Here is a 6214-nt window from a genome sequence, read left to right as displayed (position 1 = left end):
TGTCTATCCCCTTTCTCCTCCCACCGTCCCCTTCCCCTCCTGGTATGGCTACTCTCAATATTGGTCCTGAGGAATTTATCTGTCCTGTAATCCTTGTGTTTCCAGCTCTTGTGTGTATCTATGTACAAACTCTGGTTTAGCCAGATCTGTGAGGTATAATTAGGGTCATGATAGTAGGCGGGGAGGAAGCATTAAAGAACCAGAGGAAAGTTGTATGTTTCATCGGTGCTATACTGCACCCTGACTGGCCCTTCTTCTCCCCACCACCCTTCTGTAAAGGGATGTCCAATTGCTTACAGATTGGCTTTGAGCCTCCACTCCACACTCCCATTATGATTTTTTGCTCTGGGTCTTTGATGCCTGGTACCTGATCTCATTGACGCCTCATGATCACAAAGGCTGGTGTGCTTCTTCCATGTAGGCTTTGTTGTTTCTCAGCTAGATGACCACTTTTTTATCTTCAAGGCTTTAAGACCCCAGATGCTATATTTTTTGATTGCCGAGCACCAACATCTTTCTTCACCACATTTGCTTATGCACCCACTTTGTCTTCAGTGATCCTGTCGGGAAGGCAAGCATCTCAGAGTGCCGGATTCTTAGAACAAAGTGTTCTTGTGTTGAGGGAGTACTTGAGTAGAGGCCCAATATCCATCTGCTTCCTTGATACTAAACCTATAAATATATGCACATAGATCTATTTCCCCATCATTATATATAAATACATTTATATGTGTACATGCCTGTATTTATATCTCTATAAATTCCCTTTGCCTCCTAGTTCTTTCCTCTATTTCATTTTATTTTCCTTTTGTCTCACTATCATGTTCAGTCTTCATTTGGGTTTCAGTAATTCCTTTTGTTTACATTGCCCTTGATCAAGCCCTACCAGACCTCCTGCATCCTCCTCACCATCGATTTTCAGTCACCTGTTGTTCCCTTGTCTCTGAGTTTGTTAACACCCACTTCCTTTTCCCCCACCTCCCCCTTTCCCATGTCCCCCCAGAACTGTCCTCCAAGTGTTCTCTCTTCTGGCTTGTTTATCCTGCCTATCCCATCTAGTTAGACATGCAGAGACAACAATATGCACAAACCCAAGACCGAGCACAACAAAGCAACAATAGAAAATAAAATAACTATTATAACAACAACAACAACAACAACAGCAAAAGGGCAATGACAAAATAAAAATAAAAACCTATAAATAGTTCAAGGTCTGTTTGTTGTCCTTTACAAGTATTTTCCAGTTGAATCTGATCAGGTGCCACCCTGGCCCCACAGTCTATTTTTGGTGTTCCCTGGGGACTTCATTGCTCTGCTCCCCTTTCTGCTCTGTTGCACGCCCCCAGCGTCTTTCCTTGGTATGGTGGGGTCAGGGTGGTCACAATTCCCGCTGTTTGTCTCCATTGTTGGCCCCCGTGGCACTATGGCTCAGGAAGGAATGTCATGTCTCGTGGCCCTATGGTCCTCTCTGTGCATTGGCTGCACTGAGCAGAAATATTTTCCTCAGGGCTTGGTGGACCAGGATGTGCTTCACTCTTTTTTCTTCCCCCCTCGTTTGCTCCTGTGTCCCTTTCCTTGAGTTGTAACTTCAGTGTCCTCTGAAATGAATTATTCTGGGTGGGGAGGGTGCTGTCCACTTAGTTGGTAATAGGACCAGCCCCTCATGCCTCTCTATTGGTTCCCTGCTTCATGTCAGTGTCTTGAGTTCTTGTCTTGGAGCACCGGGTTCAAGTCTGGTTCTTCTTTCCCTGTGGAGATATAAACAACACCCTCCCTTTGGGTGGGTTAGTGCCCTGTTCCCCTGGATACCAATGTCTTTTTTCCCTCCACTCCTTTTAAGTTGTCTACCATATGTATCCCTAAGTTTAGTCTGGCCCTTGCTATATGACCTGGACCTCACCCCAGAAATGTATATTTACAGTAGCTTCTTTCTTATGCCCCTTTTGCATTTTTTCAGCTTACCACTGCGGACTCATGTTGTACCTGTCCTTTTGTGCTTGGCTGACTTTGCTTAGCATAATTTCCTCCAGTTCTTTCCATGTGGCGATTTGCTTCATGCATTCATCGCTGCTTTTTAGGGATGCATAATACTCCATTGAAAGTATGTACTACAGTTTTTTAATCCATTCGTCTGTTGATGGAAATTTGGGTTATTTCCAACTCCTTGAAATTGTGAACTGTGCTGAAATGATCATATGGAATAATTCCATCTGTTTTATATATTGCCAAATTGATTTCCATAATGGCTGTACATACATACTGGTCAACCAGCAGTGGACAAGAATTCCTATCTCTCGACAGGTCCTCCAACACTTGTTACTTTCTGATTTTTTTAATTGGGCTATCTTTGAGGGTGTTAGGTGGTATTTCATATTTGTTTTAATTTGCATTTCTCTTATGGCTGGAGATCTGGAACATTTTCTCATATATTTATTGGTCATTTGGATTTCTGCCCTTAAGAAACTTCTGCTCAGGTCCTTTGCCCACCTCCTCAGTGGACAATTGGTTTTTTCTTGTTGTAAGTTAGCAGAGTATTGAAGATTTTAGTAATAAGGCTTTTGTCTGATGTGCCATTGAAAAAGATGTTTTCCTATTCTGTGGTCTCTTTTATTACTCTCTTGGCAAATTCTTTCGATGTAGACAAGTGTTTTATCTTTAGTATATCCCACTTGTCAGTTTGTGCCTTCTCTGTGTTTGTGTCCTTCCCTATTTCCGATAACCTATGTATTCCCTGAGTCAAAGTTCTCAGATTTGTTCCAATTTCCTCTATAGTCCTAATAGTTTGGGATTGTTTTTCCAAGATTTGTCCATGTCTTCCAAGTTTTTTAATTCTTTGGAGTACAGTCCTTCATAGTACTGTTTAATTATCCTTTTGATTTCACTGGGGTCCATTGTAATATTCCCTCTTTCATTCCTCATCCTTGCTATTGAAATTTATTCCTTCCTTTATTTGATTATGTTCACCAGCAGTCTGTTGATTCTTTTAATCCTTTCAAAGAACCAACTTTTAGCTGCATTGATTTTTTCCATAGTTTTCTTATTTTCCCTTTCCTGAATCTCACCCCTAATTTTTATTATTTCTTGTCTTTTACTATTAGTTGGATTGTCTTGTTGACTCTGCTCTAGTTGCTGTAAATTTTGTGTCAGTGTATCAGTCATAAGTCTCTCTTCCTTTTTTATGTGTGCATGTATTGCTATGAAACTTCCTCTGATGACTGCCTTTGTTGTGTCCCATAAGTTTTGGTACGTCGTGTTCTCATTCTTGTTGGTTTCTAGAAATTTCCTAATTTCATCTCTGATCTGAGCTAGTACACACTCCTTTTGCAATAGAGAGTTATTCATCCTCCAATTGTTTACCCTTATTTTCTTCATCTTTCTTTTGTTGGTTTCCATCCTTATGGCATACTGGTCGGAGAGAGAAGTCTGTATGATATCAATGTGCTTAAATTTATGCAGATTTGACTTGTGCTATAGCATTTGGTCTATCTTCAAAAATGTACTGTGGAGACTTGAAAAGAATGTGAATTTTTTGTATTTGGGTGGAGAGCTCTGTAGATATCTATCAGGTGAAATCATCTAATTGTAGTGTTTATATCTTTAGCCTCCTTGTTGAGTTTCTTTCCCAGTAATCTAACTTTCTCAGAGAGCAGTGTATTGAAATCACCTACTATAATTCTTGAGGCTGTGATTTTTTTTTTTCATCTTTTGGAGCGTTTGTTTGACATATTTCACTGAACGCTTGTTCGAGGAGTAAATATTTAGAATGCTTCATGGTTCTTGGTCTGTGGTTGCCTTGAGTATCAAATAATGTCTCTCCTTATCTCTTTTAATCGTTTGCACTTTGAGATCAATTTTATCTGAGATTAGGATTGAAACTCTTGATTTGTTTTGAATTGCTATTTGTTTGGTATATTTTTCTAAAGCCTTTGATTCTCAGCCTATTTTTGTCTGTAATCTTGAGATGTGTCTCCTGTAGGCAGTAGATCGTGTTTTCTAAGCCAATCTTTTCCTCTCTGTCTCTTAAGGCCTGAGTTCATTCCATTGTTTTCAGGGTTATTACATCTATCTGTGGACCCTGAGATGTCATTTTATCCCTCTTGTGTTGGGTGTTTTCCTACCTCCATTTATTTTCCGTGGGTTGTGCAAATGTGTGTTTGTGGTTCATTCTTGCCTTCTTTCCATTGTTGAGCCAGTGTTATCTTGGTTTTTTTTTTTCCTTTTGATGGTCTCTGAGTGGAGCTACTCTGTGTGGTGGGCTCTTGTATGTGCTTGGTGGGAGTTGTTCTTCTGCCCATACTGGGTCAGCAAGGATTTTTTATAGTGCTGGGTTCCTTTTAGTGTATTCTTTGAGAGTTTCCTTGTCCGGGAAGACTCTCACTTCTCCATCAACTTTGATAGATAATTTGACTGGATAGCTTATTCTTGGGTTTGTGTTATTTTCCTGCAATTTTCAGAATATGTTACTCCACTCTCTCCTTTTCTTCATGGTGTCTGCTGATAGGTCTGAGCATATTCTTATCTGCTTGCCTTTATATGTGATTACCTGTTTTTCCCTAGCTGCTTTCACAATTTTCTCCTTTTCCTTATAGTTGAATAGTTTAACAACTATATGTTTTGGTGACTTCTTGGGATTCAGTCTAACTGGCATTCTTTCAGCCTCCTGGATAGTTGCCTGGTTTTCATTCATTAAGCTAGGGAAGTTTTCCTCCAAGTATTCCATCACTATTTTGGATGTTGATTTCCTTGATGTGCATTCCTCCAGTAATCCAATAATTCTGATGTTGTTCCTTCTCATAGCATCAGACATAGCTTTGCGGTTTTCTTCAGCTTCTCTGATGGACTTGTTAGTCTTTTTCTCACATTTATTAATTTCTGCTTGCGAGTCCTCTAGGTCACTGGTGTGGTTCTCTGCCTCCTCCATTCACTGGGCAAAGTCTGTTAGTTTGCTATTAGTTTTTGTTATCTCACCCCTTAGCGCTGGTATTTCCCTTTGGTGCATGGCCTTTATCTCCTCTATCCTTTCATCCTTGTTCTGTAATGCCTCCCTCATGAAGATTTCCTTCTGTGGGTGGTCAACGTCTGCCTTTTCTATGACTGCTGTTAGGAACAGGTGGTCCTGTGGAAGCAGCTTGATGGTTTTTGGTCAGTTTATTGGAACTAGGTGTCATTCTCCTGGGTGTCTCAGAGCCCTGGGCTCTCTCTTTGGGAGGTTGGTGTTGGTGTTTCAACAGGCTGCCTATAGCCAACTGCCTTGAGGGGTTGTGTTTCATCTTTGTCCTGCTGAGGTTTCCCTCTCACCTTGGCCTATGCATTGTGCTCCAGCCACCCTCAGGCCTCCTTAGGGTCTATTTACAGCTGTTCACACTGTAGTCTGATGGAAAGTGTTGGCCTGAGGACAAGGGAGCGTATTTAGGGGATGGATTGGGGATTGGGTGATCTGTTCCTGGCTAGGGGCACTTACCACAGGTAGGTGGGTGGGTGAGAGAGCCTGATACTTCTGTTAGTGGTGCAGATCCACTGCTTAGAGCACAGAGGTGTGGGAGGAGGATTGAGTAGGGAGAATGGAGAAGGAAGTTAGGCAAGCTCTAAAGGTTTCAGTCCCGACAGAGCTGCAGTGGAAGCTTCTGTCAGACTTGTGCCTTTCGCTTGGCAGGCCTGGAGTGTCGTGCCAGGATAGAAACCTCTGTGTGGGGGGTAGGAGGTGGCTTCCTGGTGGGTCTGTGGGGAGCACCAAGATGGGGTGGGGACCTCTGGGTGCAGACATCTGGGTCTGGGAGGGGTAATGACTGGCGGGTCTACGTGGAGCCTGGAGGCAGGGCATAAGCCCCACTGTATGCCTGTGTGGCCTGTGGCGGTGGTCGAGGCAGAGCAGGCACCCTAAGTGCAGCAAAAGAGACCATGGGTGTCCACCGGGAGTGTAGCCTATGGGGTCGAAGTCATCTTCTGGTTCAGAAAAGTGCTCTGAGTTGTCTTGGGAATCAACAGACAGACTTGATACCCCTACTCGGCCCCCAAATGTCCCCACTCACTGATCTCCACAGAGCTCCGGCATGAGCTACCTATCTGGTCACTGTCATTGGCCCTATCCCCGGTGCTGCATTTCAATTCATTCCTGCTCTTTGTAGACTCTCTTAGCATTTCACTAGCTGACCAATTTACCAATAACAATATACTCAAAAACAGGCTTAATAAATAGCCTTTTCCTAAACAATCT

The sequence above is a fragment of the Echinops telfairi genome, unplaced genomic scaffold, assembly GCF_000313985.2.
Source record: "Echinops telfairi isolate 266 unplaced genomic scaffold, ASM31398v2 ScPeMD7_12;HRSCAF=54, whole genome shotgun sequence".
Taxonomy (NCBI): domain Eukaryota; kingdom Metazoa; phylum Chordata; class Mammalia; order Afrosoricida; family Tenrecidae; genus Echinops; species Echinops telfairi.
This window is presented reverse-complemented; position numbering follows the sequence as displayed.